Source organism: Triticum aestivum, chromosome 6A, assembly GCF_018294505.1.
Source record: "Triticum aestivum cultivar Chinese Spring chromosome 6A, IWGSC CS RefSeq v2.1, whole genome shotgun sequence".
NCBI classification, from domain to species: domain Eukaryota; kingdom Viridiplantae; phylum Streptophyta; class Magnoliopsida; order Poales; family Poaceae; genus Triticum; species Triticum aestivum.
Window position 1 is genome coordinate 80,961,811 of NC_057809.1, and position 20,339 is coordinate 80,982,149.

Below are 20,339 nucleotides of genomic sequence, written 5' to 3' on the forward strand. Positions count from 1 at the left end.
TAGCAACATCAAAAGCACTGTCAATATTGAGGTTAACCTTATCCGCCATCGGTTTACTCCACAGAGGTTTGCTCAGAATCTGCGCTTTCTTTGTTTTTGCATAAAAGACACACCATTCAGCAACATGCTTCTCCAAAAGGAAGCAGAACTCCTCAGGTCTAGCTCTCTTTTGTTTATGATTTCCTTTATTCCTCTCCGTCCACCACAGCCATAGAAAGCATATGATTCTCAGCTTCCTGTCCTCTGAAAGGGCAAATATGGTGGCGAGGATTTCGCTCGGTGACTGACATTGCAGCCGGTTTAACCGGGACGACTCCAGCTCACACACACGCCAAATCTTCTTGAGCTCCTTACATCTGAAGAAAAGATGTCCACCATCCTCCGGTAATCTATGGTAAAGGACACAGCTAGTATCGAGTTCAATCCCAATCCATTCAATATTCCTCGGCATAGGGTTACTATTATGTGTGACTCTCCACAAAAAATGATGCACTTTCCTGGGACATCTAATCTTCCAGAGGTTCTGCCACATTTTTCCATAAGCTGTATCACCGGCAGCACCCTCACCCTGCTGCCTAGGGGCCATCCGTTTCTTCATGTCAAGGTGAACTCTGTACGCAGACCTCACTGAAAATAAGCCCTTGCTATCGAATTGCCAAGCCAAGAACTCCTCATGTTGCTCAAAAATTGGAATCTTTAGTATTATATCAGTCTCTTCCGGATTGAACATTTGTCTAACCAACAGCTCATCCCAGGAGTGTGTATACGGGTCGATAAGCTCTGAGACTTTAGTCAGGATGGTATTGCAATGGGGAGACCTTGGAAACCGAACAACACCAGCAGGGAGCAAGGGGTCCTACCAGATCCGGATATGCTCACCCGAACCCACCCTCCACACCATCCCCTCCTTCACGACGGACACCCCTTGAAGGATGCTCCGCCAAACATAACTGATGCCCGGGGTCGCTGTAGCTGCAAAAATGTCGCCGTCCGGGTAGTATTTAGCACATAGAACACGAGCATAGAGCGAGTCCGGTGCCTGGATCAGCCTCCAAACTTGGCGAGACAACATTGAAATATTGAATGCGTGTAGATCCCTAAACCCCAGCCCTCCCTGTTCCTTCGGATGGGTCATCTTCTCCCAGCTAGCCCAGTGATGTTTATGCTCATCTCTTGGTTATCCCACCAAAACGTCAGATCATGTCGCTTATACTCTCGCCCAAGGACTTTGTCAGATCAAAATAGGCCATGGCATAGGCTGGAATTGCTTGGGCAACCATTTTTATTAGGATTTCCTTACCCTTCTTTGACAGCATCTTGATTTTATAACCCTGAAGTAGGTCCCGGATTCTGTCTCAGAGGTATTCAAAAGCAGGCTTGACAAGCCTTGCCCACATAGTGAGGCAGCCCCAAATACTTGCCTTGTTGACCTTCGTTCTGTAGGCCGAGAAGATGCAGTAAGGTTTGTTTCCTAAGCTGCGACGTGTTCTTGCTGAAGAGCACAGAAGACTTGTCCCGATTAATCATTTGGCCCGACTCCTTCTCTTATACTTCAAGAATTTCATTCACCATGGACACACTCTCCTCGGTGGCCTCCAACAACAGCAAGGAATCATCAGCGAAAAGCAGGTGTGTGATGGTAGGGGCCTCAGATGCTACTTTGATGCCTCTAATCGAACCCATGGATTCGTCATGGTCAAGCAAAGCGGAGAAACCCTCAACACAAATAAGAAATAAGTACGGAGAAATTGGGTGTCCCTGCCTCAAACCTTGTCCTGGAATAACTGTCTCGGTACAAGACCCATTTACCTTAAATCTGCAGCGTACAGTACGCATAAACTTGCTGATTTGTCCCACAAAGGTACTATCAAAACCCAACCGTGTCATGATCTTCTCCATAAAATCCTAGTTCACCCTATCGTAGGCCTTACTCATATCAAGTTTGAGTGCCGCATAGCTAGTGGCTCCAATTCTCTTTCTCTTCAAAAAGTGTATCATCTCATAAGCCAAAATCCCAGTTCACCCTGTCGTAGGGGCACGAAAGCACTCTGGTTTGGTGATATGATATCTCCCAGTATGCACTTCAGTCTGTTGGCAAAAACCTTGGACACGAGCTTATACACAACATTACAGAGGCTAATAGGGCGTAGATCCTTCAATCTTTCTGGGTTCTGGACCTTTGGGATAAGCACCACAAGGGTGTCGTTCCATCCCTCTGGAATACAGCCGCCTCGTAATACTTGTAAAACCTCGCCCACAACAACATCATCACCAATCAGCTGCCAATAGTGCTTATAGAAGATCGCTGGTAAGCCATCAACGCCAAGTGCTTTGAGATCACCAATGTTATCTAGAGCCTTCTTAACCTCCTCTGCAGTAAAATCCGCCGTTAAGTACTCGTACAGTTGGGCAGAGATTTTTGGTGCTACGTTATTTAGAATTACCATAGTGTCAGCACCTGCCATGAGGGTAAATAAGCTAGAAAAATAATTAGTAATGAGGGCCTTCAAGCCCTCCTCCCCGGTCACCACCACCCCGTCCTCCCTCACTAGCTTGGTTATGGTATTTTTCCGCCTTCGTTCAAACGCATACACCTGAAAATATTTAGTGTTGCTGTCTCCTTTAGACAACCAATCAGCATGTGCCCTTTGCCGGCTTGCCACATCAATCTGTTCCTCAAGTCTCTCAAGCTTGTATTTGACTGTTAGCTCCTTCCGAATCATACTCCGTGACAAAGGTAGCCGCCGGATCTCCTCTAGTTCCAGTTTCAAAATCCTTGCTCGTTTTTGTAAATCACCCAAAACATCCCGACTCCATACATGTAATGCGTTATTAACAGCTGCAAGTCTTCTAGCCACTGAAGGACCAGAAGCTCTCTCCCATTACTGATGAACCAAGTTGTCGCAGTCCTCCTCAAGTAACCACGGGGCTTCAAATCGCTTCATCTGTGTACCACCTCCCTTATTCATCATCCGCCTACTGCCATCAACCCATAGAGAAATAGGTCTATGGTCCGAGTGTTCAGGATAACCATTAACGACTTTATAGTGGGGAAAACGCGCACACCACGTTGGGGTAGCCACCACTCTGTCAAGGCGCTCACGGATATAACCATCAATGCGATAATTGTTATTCCTCTAGGTGAAAACATCACCCTCAAAACCAAGGTCTTTAAGATTACAAAAATCAAAATCTAAAGCATCACGGAAGTTTTGATTACCTTACATGGATGTTCACTCAACTTGGACGAAAAACTCAGTTTGGTCACTGGACTTAGAGTTACGTTGTTTACAATCACTAAGGTGGTTTTATTGAATAGAACTTGCTACTATTTGTTTCAAAGAAGAACTCCACCAATGCCTATTATATGATAGACACGATTGATATTTGAACCACTAAAATAAGTATGCCCCACATTCATATGCACAGACAATTTAACTTTTTTTTGCGGGAGAGGACAGTTTAACCAGTAACTAAAAAAATGCAAGACATAATCCAGGAGGCTATCTCATTTGCCCGCGCGTTAACAAGGAACTGATTAATACATGAAGATATAATAGGTAAAAATTACTTCTAGAACATTTTGATAAGGAAAGAATAAATACATGAAGATATAATAGGCAAAAATTGATTATAAAGTATTTGCCAAAACATTAATATAGGAAATAATAAAATGATATTAAATCCATTCTCCGATCTCTATATAAAGACTAGCACGCCCTATTCCGGTGACAGCGTCGCTACAGAAGGACAACAACGCTACGAAGAGAAGGATCCCCAACATGACGAGCACCAGAGACAACACTCGCATTCTGTGCTTGATGGCTCTTGTCGCCATGTCTACCACCATCATTTCCTGCCATGCAGCAGGTACCTACTCCCTTCATTCACAAATGTAACATATTATATATATATTTATGCATACTACATACAGACTGAAATAAGTGAGCAAACATACTAAAATGCATCCATATACATTTAAATCAGAAAAAGTCATCATAGAATGCTTTTACCACGCTTGCCACGTGGTGTATTTATTCTCTCTTTCATGTGCAAAATGAATTACTTTCTTCAATCTAAATTCATCAAAATTCTAGTTTTATCAAAAAAAACTTTATCAAAATTCTAGCTTTGTCCTAGGTTAAATCTTTTCAATTTTGATCAAGTTTATAGAGAAATATGCTAATATTTACGACATCAAATATATATTATGGATACATATTTTATGATGGAACTAATTTGGTGTTGTAGATGTTGAAATTTTCTCTATAGACTTGGTCAAACTTAAAGAAGTCTGACTTAAGATAAAGTTGGAATTATAACTATTTTCTGGAAGGAAGGAAGCACCCTGGTAATCGATTGCTATGCAATATAAATGCACTAACGTGGTTATCACTCCATTGTTCATAGGTACAACAGGTCTGGGTATAACAAGCACTTTTACGAAATTGTGTGTAGCCGCAAAAGGTTGTGCGCCCCCAATCCAACCTAGTGGCAACGTTCAGTGCAAGGCTTATTGTGTAGGCCAAGGTTACAATAAGGATAAAAGCTATTGCTCACCAGATAATGGCGGCATGTGCTGCTGCGAGAAGTAATGAATTACATGTATTGCCATGTGCTGGAAAGATATGGTGCACCATTGAGAATATCTATCTATGCACATCGGAAATTACTTCACATGAAGAATAATCAATATATATACACTTCCGCTTCGATACACCCCCCCCCCCCCTAAACACACGGCTGTGATTACCGTATACCCCTTTATAATGATGGGCATGATGCTTTGCCGCTCCACTACGCTGCTCTTTTGTTAAAAAACAGCATAAAATTTATAAGAACAAACTAGGCCGAAGCGTAAGACCGGTCCATCGGCCCATCAATCTCGATCTCCCAAGAAAATGTTATGTGTTTTATGCGCACTTCAAAGGGCTCGATCTACTGACCTCTGGAATAATAAAGCTTGTAAAAAACTTGGGGCGACCAACTAGACAGTAGTTTATGGTTAGAGAAAGTGAAATAACCTTTATGACTTCAGCATTCTATAAGTATATAAAATTATCAACAGTAGGATTCCTATCATTTGTGGAGATATTTTCTAAAATGCCAAAACGCCTCCATTCACTTGAGGCAGGTGAGGAAAGAGAAACCTTCACTTTTTCGAGGCGTTTCATCAAAATACTTTGAAATAAATCTATATTAAAGCAATTAAAAAGAACACCTCAAAATACTTTTTATGCACGCAACCTGCCATAGACGACAACTTGATCCAGTCGGATATTTTTCTCTAAAACGGTAGGGCCAAGTTAGATTTTGACACAGGGACCTCGAATTTGATGGACTGGCCCTGGAACACACGAACACTCCCAGCTCCAAGGAGGAACAACATTCGCCAAATTGAAAAACGTTCATCGATTAGAATAAAAGTTCACGATTTTGACAAAAAATAAAAAAGTTCATTGATTTGAAAACAAGTTCACGAATTTGAAAAAAGTCCAGAAATTAAATACTTTATTCAAAGGAGGCCGTCTGATTGGGCCGGTTTACTGTCGCGCATGAAAAAAGGAAAAAAGAAATTAATAATTTTAAGTACCTTTTTAAATTATAATTTTAAATATTTTTTTGTTTCAAATCTGACATGGATGCCTACCATGGGCATGCCTATCTGGCAGAAGTTGAGGTCATTTCATGAATGTCCAAAAGGACAACATGTTCAACGGAGGGTGTTGGGCCAGAAGGCATCGTTTGAGAGCATATTGTTTTCAGACATCCTAGAAATGGCTCCATTTTTTTCCATGGCCTTTTACGACAGTTTCAGGCATTGTGTCAACTTTTTTTTTGTTTTTGACAAATTTTGCATTTTCTAAAGATTTCTCGGTCAAAAAAGATCAATAAATGGTCGGACGTGTCACAACTTGGATAAGGTGTAAAAAGTCGTTCAAACCTGACATGGATGCCTACCATGGGCATGCCCACCTGTTTGTTGGGGAACGCAGTAATTTCAAAAAAAATCCTACGCACACGCAAGATCATGGTGATGCATATCAATGCGAGGGAAGAGTGTTGTCTACGTACCCTCGTAGACCGTAAGCGGAAGCGTTATGACAACGCGGTTGATGTAGTCGTATGTCTTCACGATCGACCGATACTAATACCGAAAGTACGACACCTCCGCGATCTGCACACGTTCCGCTCGGTGACGTCGCACGAACTCACGATCCAGCAGAGTGTCGAGGCAGAGCTTCGTCAGCACTACGGCGTGATGATGATGCTAGCGGAACAAGGCTTCACCTAAGCATCACTACGATATGACTGAGGTGGATTATGATGGAGGAGGGCACCGCACACGGTTAAGGCCAACTCCACCGCGCGACCCTAAACGGACGTCCGTTTTGTCCGGATTCTGTCCGTTTGGGTAGGGATTTGGGGTCGTGTCCGGGCGTGTCCTGGGATGCGTTGGCCGTGTGCCCACCGCGCGGACGCATCCCGGCCGCATCTTGTCCGCGTATTATTTCTTTGCAAGTCCTTAACTTTATTTCATCATTCATTTTTGGTACATGGAAAATGCATCATCACATTTTGACTAGTAAAGCAAGGCCAAAGAAAACAAGAACCACAAGGATACATTTTAGAAGATACCCAATTTTCATAACTGCTCCCTTGAGTTGGGTTAGGGCCTTCTCGACGCACTCGTTGTTGATCTGTGGAGGAGGGTCGATCTGGCATCCTCCTTTCTTCTTCAAGCCAGAAGGCTCGATCTGGCATCCTCCTTTCTTCTTCAAGCCGGAAGTCGATGTTGCTTCCTCCTCACACCTAGTCTCGTGTCTACCCTCTAATCTAGCAACAAGTGCACTTGTCTCATTTACAGCCTCTATGCTAGCTAAAAGTGCATGAACATGTACTAAATTTCAGTCTATCAATATATCGATGTACTCTTCTTCCCAATACCAAAACTTGCATCCATTCTACACAACAAAATTTGAAGTTAGCACAACTAGTCAAATCTAGAGCACAAACCGAAGCTAAAAAAGCGCATACCTCATCGTTTAAGCACTTGATGAACACCCATCCGGGATGTTCCGGCGTTGTAGACACGTGGCGCACGACCATCCTTGGGCAGTGGTCACACTTAATGAGTGGCAACGGTGCACCGGCGAGCTTTTGGGCAAGCACCGAGCCCGGCCGACCGCCATTCGTGTATCTGCCGGCGGACCACCGACGGTGCAGATCCGAGCGGCTAGAGGAGGAGCCACTGCCTGCATGTGGCCTTGCGGCCCTGCCAGGGCCTTCCGGCAAGGTGCCCAGCCAGTCCATGGCGCGGCCCGGCCTCCCACAGCCGGCCGAGCTCAAGACCGACCGGATCCGCCCCAAAACCGGCCGGCGGGTGCGCAAACCAGGTGGCCGTGGTTGGGTAGCTCGGTGGCACCGAGGGGAAGGGGTTGGGCGAGCTCGCGTCTGAACTGCACGGCTGCAATGGCAGCGGCGGTGGCGGCGGCAGTGAGGGGAAGAGTGGAGGGGGTGCTGCCGGAGGGAGGGAGGGGGGCGGATAGAAAAAGGCCCGTCTTGTGCCACCGACGGGCGGGCCAGGGGAGGACATGCGCAGACGACCCGCGCATCCGCGTGGTGTCCGTTTCACCCCAAAAGCGGCGCAAACTTGGGCCGCGGATGGGTCGAAAGCGGACACAAAGCGGACAAAAGTCCGTTTGCTCCCGCGCGCTGGGCCGCCTTTTTTGTCCCTTTTACCCCAAACGGACGGGGCCGGACAGGATAGGGTCGTGCGGTGGAGTTGGCCTAAGGGATCAATGATCAACTTGTGTGTCCATGGGGTACCACCTCCGCCCAGGAGTGGAGAAGGGGGAGAGGGCCGGCCTCCTAGGCGCGCCCAAGGGGGAGTCCTACTCCCAGTGGGAGTAGGATTCCCCTTCCCTAGTTGGAGTAGGAGAGGGAAGGAAGGGGGAGAAGGAGAGAAGGAAAGGGGGGCCGGCTCCCCTCCAATTCGGATTGGGCTTGGGGGGAGGGCGCCCCCACTTTGGCCGCCGCCTCCTCCTTTCCACTATGGCCCATTAAGGCCCATTGACTCCCCGGGGGGTTCCGGTAACCCCCCGGTACTCCGGTATATGCCCGAACTCTCTCGAAATATTTCCGATGTCCAAACATAGTCATCCAATATATCGATCTTTATGTCTCGACCATTTCAAGACTCCTCGTCATGTCCATGATCACATATGGGACTCCGAACTACCTTCGGTACATCAAAACACATAAACTCGTAATACTGATTGTCACCGAACGTTAAGCGTGCGGACCCTACGGGTTCAAGAACTATGTAGACATGACCGAGACATGTCTCTGATCAATAACCAATAGCGGAACCCGGATGTTCATATTGGTTCCCACATATTCTACAAAGATCTGTATCGGTCAAACCACATAACAACATACGTTGTTCCCTTTGTCATCGGTTTGTTACTTGCCCGAGATTCGATCGCCGGTATCTCAATACCTAGTTCAATCTCGTTACCGGCAAGTCTCTTTACTCGTTCCATAATGCATCATCCCACAACCAACTCATTAGTCACATTGCTTGCAAGGCTTATATTGATGTGCATTACCGAGAGGGCCCAGAGATACCTCTCCGACAATCGGAGTGACAAATCCTAATCTCGATCTATGCCAACTCAACACACACCATCGGAGACACCTGTAGAGCACCTTTATAATCACCCAGTTACGTTGTGACGTTTGGTAGCACACAAAGTGTTCCTCCGGTATTCGGGAGTTGCATGATTTCATAGTCATAGGAACATGTATAAGTTATGGAGAAAGCAATAGCAACAAACTAAATGGTCATCGTGCTAAGCTAACTGATGGGTCAAGTCAATCACATCATTCTCTAATGATTTTATCCCGTTAATCAAATGACAACTCATGCCTATGGTTAGGAAACATAACCATCATTGATTCAACGAGCTAGTTAAGTAGAGGCATACTAGTGACATTCTGTTTGTCTATGTATTCACACATGTACTAAGTTTCTGGTTAATACAATTCTAGCATGAATAATAAACATTTATCATGATATAAGGAAATATAAATAACAACTTTATTATTGCCTCTAGGGCATATTTCCTTCAGTCTCCCACTTGCACTAGAGTCAATAATCTAGATTGTAATGATTCTAACACTTATGGAGTCTTGGTGCTGATCATGTTTTGCTCATGCGAGAGGCTTAGTCAATGGGTCCGCAACATTCAGATCCGTATGTATCTTGCAAATCACTATGTCTCCCTCCTTGACTTGATCGCGGATGGAATTGAAGCGTCTCTTGATGTGCTTGGTTCTCTTGTGAAATCTGGATTCCTTTGCCAAGGCAATTGCACCAGTATTGTCACAAAAGATTTTCATTGGACCCGATGCACTAGGTATGACACCTAGATCGGATATGAACTCCTTCATCCAGACTCCTTCATTTGCTGCTTCCGAAGCAGCTATGTACTCCACTTCACACGTAGATCCCACCACGACGCTCTGCTTGGAACTACACCAACTGACAGCTCCACCATTTAATAAAAATACGTATCTGGTTTGTGACTTAGAGTCATCTGGATTTAGTGTCAAAGCTTGCATCAACGTAACCGTTTACAACGAGCTCTTTGTCACCTCCATAAACGAGAAACATATCCTTAGTCCTTTTTAGGTATTTCATGATGTTCTTGACCGCTGTCCAGTGATCCACTCTTGGATTACTTTGGTACCTCCCTGCTAAACTAATAGCAAGGCACACATCATGTCTGGTACACAACATTGCATACATGATAGAGCCTATGGCTGAAGCATAGGGAACACCTTTCATTTTCTCTCTATCTTCTGTAGTGGTCGGGCATTGAGTCTGACTCAACTTCACACCTTGTAACACATGCAAGAACCCTTTCTTTGCCTGATCCATTTTGAACTTCTTCAAAACTTTATCAAGGTATGTGCTTTGTGAAATTCAATATCATTTCCAATCAACAATATGTTATCTACATATAATATCAGAAATGCTACGGAGCTCCCACTCACTTTCTTGTAAATACAGGCTTCTCCAAAAGTCTGTATAAAACCATGTGCTTTGATCACACTATCAAAGCGTATATTCCAACTCCGAGAGGCTTGCACCAGTCCATAAATGGATCGCTGGAGCACACTTTCATGATGCTCTGGAGAGGGGAATCCGTCGCCATCGTCATCATCAACCATCCGTCATCACCAATTTCATGATGCTCACCGCCGTGCGTGAGTAATTCCATTGTAAGCTTGCTGGACGGTGATGGGTTGGATGAGATCTATCATGTAATCGAGTTAGTTTTGTTAGGGTTTGATCCCTAGTATCCACTATGTTCTGAGATTGTTGTTGCTATGACTTTTGCTATGCTTAATGCTTGTCACTAGGGCCTGAGTGCCATGATTTCAGATCTGAACCTATTATGTTTTCATAAATATATGAGAGTTCTTGATCCTATCTTGCAAGTCTATAGTCACCTATTATGTGTTATGATCCGTTAACCCCGAAGTGACAATAATCGGGATACTTACCTGTGATGACCATAGTATGAGGAGTTCATGTATTCACCATGTGTTAATGCTTTGGTCCGGTACTCTATTAAAAGGAGGCCTTAATATCCCTTAGTTTCCGCTAGGACCCTGCTGCCACGGGAGGGTAGGACAAAAGATGTCATGCAAGTTCTTTTCCATAAGCATGTATGACTATATTCGGAATACATGCCTATATTACATTGATGAATTGGAGCTAGTTCTGTGTCACCCTAGGTTATGACTGTTACATGATGAACCGCATCCAGCATAATTCTCCATCACCGATCCAATGCCTACGAGCTTTTCATATATTGTTCTTCGCTTATTTACTTTTCCGTTGCTATTGTCACAATCATTACAGAACACCAAAAATATTACTTTTGATATCGTTATCTTTTGCTACCGTACCACCACTATCATATTACTTTGCTACTAAACACTTTGCTGTAGATATTAAGTTTCTAGGTGTGGTTGAATTGACAACTCAGCTGCTAATACTTGAGAATATTCTTTGGCTCCCCTTGTGTCGAATCAATAAATTTGGGTTGAATACTCTACCCTCGAAAACTGTTGCGATCCCCTATACTTGTGAGATGGAGTAGTTTTAAATGGTGAACATCACTATGTTGATCATATCTACTATATGATTCACGCTCGACCTTTCAATCTCTAGTGTTCCGAGGCCATATCTACATATGCTAGGCTCGTCAAGTTTAACCTGAGTATTTCTGCGTGTGCAAAACTGGCTTGCACACGTTGTATATGAACGCAGAGCTTATCACACCCGATCATCACGTGGTGTCTCAGCATGACGAACTTTGGCAACGGTGCATACTCAAGGAGAACACTTGTACCTTGAAATTTAGTGAGAGATCATCTTATAATGCTACCGCCGAACTAAGCAAAATAAGATGCATAAAGGATAAACATCACATGCAATCAAAATATGTGACATGATATGGCCATGATCATCTTGCGCCTGTGATCTCCATCTCCAAAGTACCGTCATGATCTCTATCATCACCGGCATGACACCATGATCTCCATCATCTTGATCTCTATCAATATGTCATCACATGGTCGTCTCGTCAACTATTGCTCTTGCAACTATTGCTATCGGATAGCGATAAAGTAAAGCAATTATTTGGCGCTTGCATCTTATGCAATAAAGAGACAACCATAAGGCTTCTACCAGTTGCCGATAACTTCAACAAAACATGATCATCTTATACAACAACTTATATCTCATCACGTCTTATCACATTACAACAAGCCTTGCAAAAACAAGTTAGACGTCCTCTACATTGTTGTTGCAAGTTTTACATGGCTGCTATGGGTTGAGCAAGAACCGTTCTTACCTACGCATCAAAAACCACAACGCGGTATAGTAATTGCTTTTTGATCTTCAGAAAGAACCCTGTTCATTGAATCCGATTCAACTAAAGTTGGAGAAACTGACACCCGCCAGCCACCTATGTGCGAAGCACGTCGGTAGAACCAGTCTCGCGTAAGCGTACGGGTAATGTCGGTCTGGGCCGCTTCATCCAACATTACCGCTGAATCAAGAAACAACCAGTGACGGCAAGCAATATGTATATACCCACGCCCACAACTCCTTTGTGTTCTACTCGTGCATATAACATCTACACATAAACCTGGCTCTGATACCACTGTTGGGGAACGTAGTAATTTCAAAAATTTCCTACGCACACGCAAGATCATGGTGATGCATAGGAGCAAGAGGGAAGAGTATCATCCACGTACCCTCGTAGACCGTAAGCAGAAGCATTATGAGAACACGGTTGATGTAGTCGAACGTCTTCATGATCTGACCGATCCAAGTACCGAGCGCATGGCACCTCCGAGTTCAGCACGCGTTTAGCTCGATGACATCCCATGAAATCCGATCCAGCAGAGCTTCACGGGAGAGTTCCGTCAGCACGACGGTGTGATGACGGTGATGATGTTGCTACCGACGCAGGGCTTCGCCTAAACACCGCTACAATATGATCGAGGTGAATTATGGTGGTGGGGGGCACCGCACACGACTTGGAACAATCAACTTGTGTGTTCTAGGGTGCCCCCTACCCCCGTATATAAAGGAGCAAGGGGGGAGGCCGGCCGACCCCTGTAGGGCGCGCCAGGAGGAGTAGTCCTACTCCTATTAGGAGGAGGAAAGGAAGGAGAGAGGGAGAAGGAAGGAGAGGGAGGAAAGGAGGAAAGGGGGGCCAGCCCCTAGTCCAATTCGGTTTGGGCTAGGGGGGCCGCGCGCCCTGCCTCCTCTCTTCCACCACCTGGCCCATGAGGCCCAATACTTCTTCCCCGTATTCTCATAACTCCCGGGAACTCCGAAAAATACCCGAATCACTCGGAACCTTTCCGATGTCCGAATATTGTCATCCAATATATCGATCTTTATGTCTCGACCAATTCGAGACTCCTCCGCATGTACCCGATCTCATCCGGTACTCCGAACTACCTTCGGTACATCAAATCACATAAACTCATATTACCGATCGTCACTGAACGTTAAGCGTGCGGACCCTACGGGTTCGAGAACTATGTAGACATGAACGAGACACGTCTCTGGTCAATAACCAATAGCGGAACCTGGATGTTCATATTGGCTCCTACATATTCTACGAAGATCTTTATCGGTCAAACCGCATAACAACATATGTTGTTCCCTTTGTCATCGGTATGTTACTTTCCCGAGATTCGATCATCGGTATCTCAATACCTAGTTCAATCTAGTTACCGGCAAAATTCTTTACTCGTTCCGTAATGCACTATCCCGCAACTAACTCATTAGTTGCATTGCTTGCAAGGTTTATAGTGTTGTGCATTACCGAGAGGGCCCAGAGACACCTCTCCGACAATCGGAGTGACAAATCATAATCTCGATCTATGCCAACTCAACAAGTACCATCGGAGACACTTGTAGAGCACCTTTATAATCACCCAGTTATGTTGTGACGTTTGGTAGCACACAAAGTGTTCCTCTGGTAATCGGGAGTTACATAATCTCATAGTCATAGGAACATGTATAAGTCATGAAGAAAGCAATATCAGTAAACTAAAATGATCAAGTGCTAAGCTAACAGAATGGGTCAAGTCAATCACACCATTCTCCTAATGATGTGATCCCGTTTATCAGATGACAACTCATGTCCATGGTTAGGAAACATAACCATCTTTGATCAACGAGCTAGTCAAGTAGAGGCATACTAGTGACACTCTGTTTGTCTATGTATTCACGCATGTACTAAGTTTCCGGTTAATAAAATTCTAGCATGAATAATAAACATTTATCATGACATAAGGAAATAAATAATAACTTTATTATTGCCTCTAGGGCATATTTCCTTCACCAGGCCACTGTGTCGCGCCAAGTGCGTGTCTAGGCACTGGCACCGCCTCATCTCGGACCCCCACCACCGCAGGAGGCTCCCCCAGACCCTTGTCGGCATCTTCTACGTCACCAGGGATGAGCGGCACCCCCAGGAGGTCCACAATTTTGCCAGCCTCCTCCCGAAGCTAGGACGCAGGGCTCTCGTCCACCCCTCCCTCTCCTTCCTGCCTTGCTACGAGTGCTGCAAGTTGGCGGACTCCCGGCCTCCTCCTTGATGGGGAACGTAGCATGCAATTTCAAAAAATTTCTTATGCTCACGCAAGATCTATCTAGGAGATGCATAGCAACGAGAGGGGGAGAGTGTGTCCACGTACCCTCGTAGACCGAAAGCGGAAGCGTTAGCTTAACGCGGTTGATGTAGTCGAACGTCTTCTCGATCCAAATGATCAAGCACTGACGTACGACACCTCCGAGTTCTGCACACATTCAGCTTGATGACGTCCCTCGAACTCTTGATCTAGTAAAGTGTCGAGGGAGAGTTCCATCAGCATGATAGCGTGGTGACGGCGATGGTGAAGTGATCCGCGCAGGGCTTCGCCTAAGCACTACGTGAATATGACTGGAGGCGTAAACTGTGGAGTGGAGCTCCGCACACGACTTGGAACAATTGATGTGTGTTAGAGGCACCCCCAGCCCCCGTATATAAAGGAGGGAGAGGGGAGGAGGCCGGCCCTAGGCGCGCCCCAAGTAGGAGGAGTCCTACTTGGGCTCCTAGTAGGATTCGGCCCCCTTCCTTTTATCGGAGGGGGAAAGGGGGAAGGAGAGAGAGGGAGAAGGAAAGGGGGACGCCGCCCCCTCCCCTAGTCCAATTCGGACTCCTCCCTTGTGGGGGGCGCGCCACCCCTATGTGGGCTGGTGTGCCTCCCTCCTATGGCCCATATGGCCCATATCTTCCCCCGGGGGGTTTCGGTAACCCCCCGGTACTCCGATATGTACCCGATACATTCCGAAACACTTCCGGTGTCCGAATACTATCATCCAATATATCAATCTTTACCTCTCGCCCATTTTGAGACTCCTCGTCATGTTCGTGATCTCATCCAAGACTACGAACAACATTTGGTCACCAAATCACATAACTCATATAATACAAAATCGTTATCGAACATTAAGCATGCGGACCCTACGGGTTCGAGAACTATGTAGACATGACTGAGACACCTCTCCGGTCAATAACCAATAGCAGAATCGAGATACTCATATTGGTTCCTACAAATTCTACGAAGATCTTTATCGGTCAAATCGTAATGACAATATACGTCATTCCCTTTCTCATTGGTATGTTACTTGCCCGAGATTCGATCGTCGGTATCTTCATACCTAGTTCAATCTTATTACCGGCAAGTCTCTTTACTCGTTCTGTAATGCATCATCCCGCAACTAACTCATTAGTCACATTTCTTGCAAGGCTTATCATGATGTTCATTACCGAGAGGGCCCAAAGATACCTCTCCGATACTCGGAGTGATAAATCCTAATCTCGATCTATGCCAACCCAACAAACACCTTCAGAGATACCTATAGAGCATCTTTATAATCACCCAGTTACGTTGTGACATTTGATAGAACACAAGGTATTCCTCCGGTATTGGGGAGTTGCATAATCTCATAGTCAAAGGAATATGTACAAGTCATGAAGAAAGCAATAGTAATAAAACTCAACGGTCATTATGCTAAGCTAACAGATGGGTCTTGTCCATAACATCATTCTCCTAATGATGTGATCTTGTTCATCAAATGACAACTCATGTCTACGGTTAGGAAACATAACTATCTTTGATTAATGAGCTAGTCTAGTAGAGGCTTACTAGGGAAATTATGTTTTGTCTATGTATTCACACATGTATCAAGTTTCCAGTTAATACAATACTAGCATGAATAATAAACATTTATCATGATATAAGGAAATATAAACAATAACTTTATTATTGCCTCTAGAGCATATTTCCTTCACTCCTCTATCGCTACTTCTTCGACGGTGATCTCCCGGAGATGTTCCGCTACATGGTGTGCAATTCCACCAGCGGAACCTGGCTCGAATTGCCCGAACCCTCCTAGGCTGCCGCCGCGCCAAGCCGCCCACAACCTATTTGGCTTTCGATCCAGCCATTTCCTCGCCTTTTCGTGTGTTTGAGTTCTCTGAGTTTGAGAACAAATACTGCTTGGCTGGTGCAGCAATCTACTCGTCCAGAACAGGGGTGTGGACTTTCAAGAGAAGTCGAATGACCTCTGAGCTTAGAATCTGCACTGACATGAGAAGCGTCTTCTTCAATGACATCTTGCATCTTGTCATGCCTAAATGTTCTATACTGGCAGTGAAGACTGATGGGGAGAGATGGAGGATCATTCGTGTGCCACACCAGGAAGCAGAGTTGGAGCCTGCTTTTATTGGCCAGTCCTAGCGGCACCTTTGTTACACGAATATAGTTCGTAGTGTCCTCGATCCTCTAAGCCTGGTGATCTGGGTTCTCGAGGATTACAGTACAGATGAATGGATACTGAAGCATCATGTGAGCAATGAACAATTGCTAGCGAAAAGAAACTGTCCACATGGGATCGATCATCCGTCCTTCCACCACTACTACTACAACATTGTCGCTATTCACCCGGATTGCGGTTGATTTTCTATGTTGCTGGCAAGGATAACACACTAATGAAGTATGACATTGATCTAAAGGAAGTGCATGTTATCCGCAATCTTGGGTCTGACTGTTGTCGGGAAGCATTTTTGGCGTATGTTCCGTTGTACTTGGACACGCTGGAAGAACACCAATCAATTGCTGGTTGAAGTTTGCCATGAAAGATATTTAGACCATTGCAAGAGCTTGGTATTCAGCTAGGAGCAGCACTATATTTAAGTCCTCTTGAAATTGGTGACAACTATTTCTTGCTATGTTTGGATGATTCCTGCTTCAGTCTGTTAGTTTCTGCCATTGTGCAACGTTTGGTTCTGTTAGATGTCCTGCAAGGTAGCTTGATGTATGCTGGTTGTTTCAGTGGACTACTTGAAGTTTGCTTATTCCGGCGGATGTTTTTTGTTTATGCATGTTATTGCAGCTAAATGTAGGGAAGACGTAACTAGTAATATTGTACTACGTACTTTATTGAAGTTGGTATGGTCTTATATGCACTTTATCTGTAGTCCCACTTATTAATTGAAGTTAGATATGTTATATGCAGCTACTCCATTTTGTCCTTTCAAAGCACATCCATTTTTTATTGTGGGTGTCTTTTCTCTGGGTGTTGGTACTACTGAATCATTACCTTTATTTAAATAATTAATACTGAGCTGTTTTGTCATATTTTTTCTTGTTGTTTCAATAGGCTATTTTCAAGGCTCCCTAATATATTGCCAGAGTGCCATTGGTTATTCCAGTGACAACTCTTTGTTGAAGCTATAGAGAGAACCAAGAGCAGATTATTGATTTATCATCCCTCATCCTCAGTTATCTTCTAATGCTTTGTCGCCTTTGAATAATTTTTTAAACTTGTATGCTCTTTTCTACATCTGCTTTCCCTCTAAAAGTTGAACAAGGTTTGGAAAAGATACTATGTATGCAAAGGAAATACAAAGAGGAACAAGAGAGAGAGAGAGCTGTGGGTTTATTAAATTGTTTATATTTTCAACCCCTTTTCTACTAAAGATTAATGTTTTATATTAAATTGTTACCTACTCCCTCCGTCCGAAAAAGCTTGTCCCAAGCTTGGTGCTAGATACATCCATTTGAGGGACAAGCTTTTTCAGACGGAGGGAGCATACGTTGTAGAGCACTTTTCTAAAGTAATTTTTAATATAGATCCATGAGAAATAATATTGTGCTAAATACTGGTTGCTTGTCTTGTCCTCCCTAATTTTACTTTAGTTTCCCAATTAGACATTGCCTTGAAGCTAATTTCTCCATTTTGTTCTTCGGTATGCTGACTTCTTTCAGGCTTCAGTTTTGATCAACAATGAATAGACACACATAGTGTTTTCAGCATAAAGAGGGTTGAATTTACTAGAAGTTTGAGGGAGAACAACCCTATTATGTCCTTTTTACTTTTCACCATCATTGATGATGCTAATAGTGCTGTTGTGTTCTGTTAGAATCTACTGATGACATGGTTGCCCTTCAACCATGTTCGTTCCTTTCAAGATTTGATTGAGTTTGCTTACCATGGTCGTTTCTTTGGGAAATGGTTGATTAATAGCCGTTCTTAGGATAGAAAATTGAACATTTGTTTGTGATTCAGTTGACTTGTTGTGGTTTCTCAAAGCAAAATTAATAAAAATAAAAATGCTTTGGGGCCTCAGACTGGTTGTTGCAAGATTTTTGTTAGAAACATTCATATCTAGACAAACCTAAAGTGTTTTGTCAGTTCGCATGCTCTATAGAGAAATCCATATATATCTTTCTCATGGACTTCCTTTTTCCCTTTCCAGCCGAGATACCCAACGTTGTGGTTCTATGGTGTGTTCTCATTATGATAGTCTTCAACCAGACCCTTAAAACTTATCCATGGACGGAAGCCCAGAAAAAATAAAGTCATCCAATCAGATCCCCAAGCTTCCGTTTTGTTTAGGGGAAGTGGTGGCAAGGAAACTGTCCGAAACTTTGGGGGCTTAGAGCACGAGAAATAATCAGCAAGAAAAGCTTTATTGATCCTCATCGTCCGTCAATGAGACACGACCGCTCAAAGATCCAATGTTACATGCCGAGCATAATCAATGACCTTATTTTCATGTCAAAGGAGAAACATCCGTCTTAAAAATCCAACATGTTACGGGGATGAGCATGCAATGTAACATGTTGGATTCTTAAGAAGGTTGTGTTCATCCCCGTAACATGTTGGATTTTTAAGACAGTTGTTTCTCCTGTGATATGACAATAAGGTCATTGATTATGCTTGCCATGTAACCTTGGATCTTTGAGCGGTTGTGTATCATTGACGCGACGATGATGATCAATAAAGCTTTTCTTTATGATTATTGTGTGCCATTTTTTAAGTTAAATGATTTGAAGATTGCTCACCATGCTTGCCGATTATTGTGTGGTATGATAGCGCAAAGATACATCGATGAACATATGTTGATATGCATCCAAATTAATAATAAAATCTAAATATTGCAAAAGAAAATCAATGATTCTAATCATTTTTTAGCAATTATATGATCGACCGTAGTTTCGTGAATAAAATGACATGCATGTGTTGCCAAAGAAAAAAAAAGAAAAATGAACATCCATATTGCTTCAGATAATTGTTTTTATGGCTCCAATTTTATCTTCTTGCCAAGAATACCATGGATATCCATTTTCGTGAAACTTTGCACCTCGATCATGTTTACTACAATTTTTTTTTAGAATCATTTGATGTTTTTGCTATTTTCTCAATTTTATTATTCATCTGGGTGCATGTGCGCCATGTTTGAAAAATCTACATCGTTGCTCTTTTTCATACAAAGCCCTATCTATCTATTACTGGGATTGCAATTTCTCAATCAGCTTCTAAACCGTTGGATCTGCAAGGATTCGTGGGGATTTTTCCTTTTTGGTGTATCACTTTTCATTTTAGTACTTTTACACCATTCTTTTTTTATCTTTGTCTTGTCGATAATTTTTTCTTTCACGTGCTCAATTACCGTTGCACGTCCACATGTCGAGGACAACTATAGTTATTAAAACCATTCAGCTACGCATCAAAGGCGATAGCTCGCGATAGCCCCGTCGGCAATGGTATGAGACAAAAAAAGATTTATCAGGCCCACCACATCGTTTGCTTTTTATTCTAAGAAAAAGACAGGAGGAGAAAATCGCCTTCATAGCCCCTTCTCCGCCCTCCGCCTCGTCCTCTTCTCCGGCGCCGCCACCCCACCCCTTCTATCCAGCGGTGTCGCCTCTCCTTCCCGGTACGTGAGCCGCCGCCTCGCCGCCACCCCTCCTCCTCCTCCTATCTTCCGCCGTCTCGCTGCTACAGTCGTCCCCGTGAGCAAGCTATCTAGGCTAGGGTTCATCGGAAAGAAAGGAAAAAAATCCCCATTCCCTCCGCCGTCTCCTATGCCCCGCTGCCCGCCTACTCTTCCTCTCTGCAGCATCATGTTTATCCTCGACGTAGAAGGATAGCACAGACTGAAGAGACGCCCTACCGTCGTGCTCCTTTTTGTAGGGACGGGGAGGGGGACGGGAAAGGGAGGCCCGAGGGCGGCAAGTTCCGTCAGATGGTAGTGGCCATCGCCTCGGAGGGCGCAGGGGGAGGCGCGCTGCTCGCGTCGCTCACGGAGCCCTGCGAGGCGCTCTCGTTCTGCATGGAGGACGCAGGGGCTACTTCCCCGTCGAGTCCGCCGCCCGGGCGCTTGTGCAGCTGGCTGACGCCG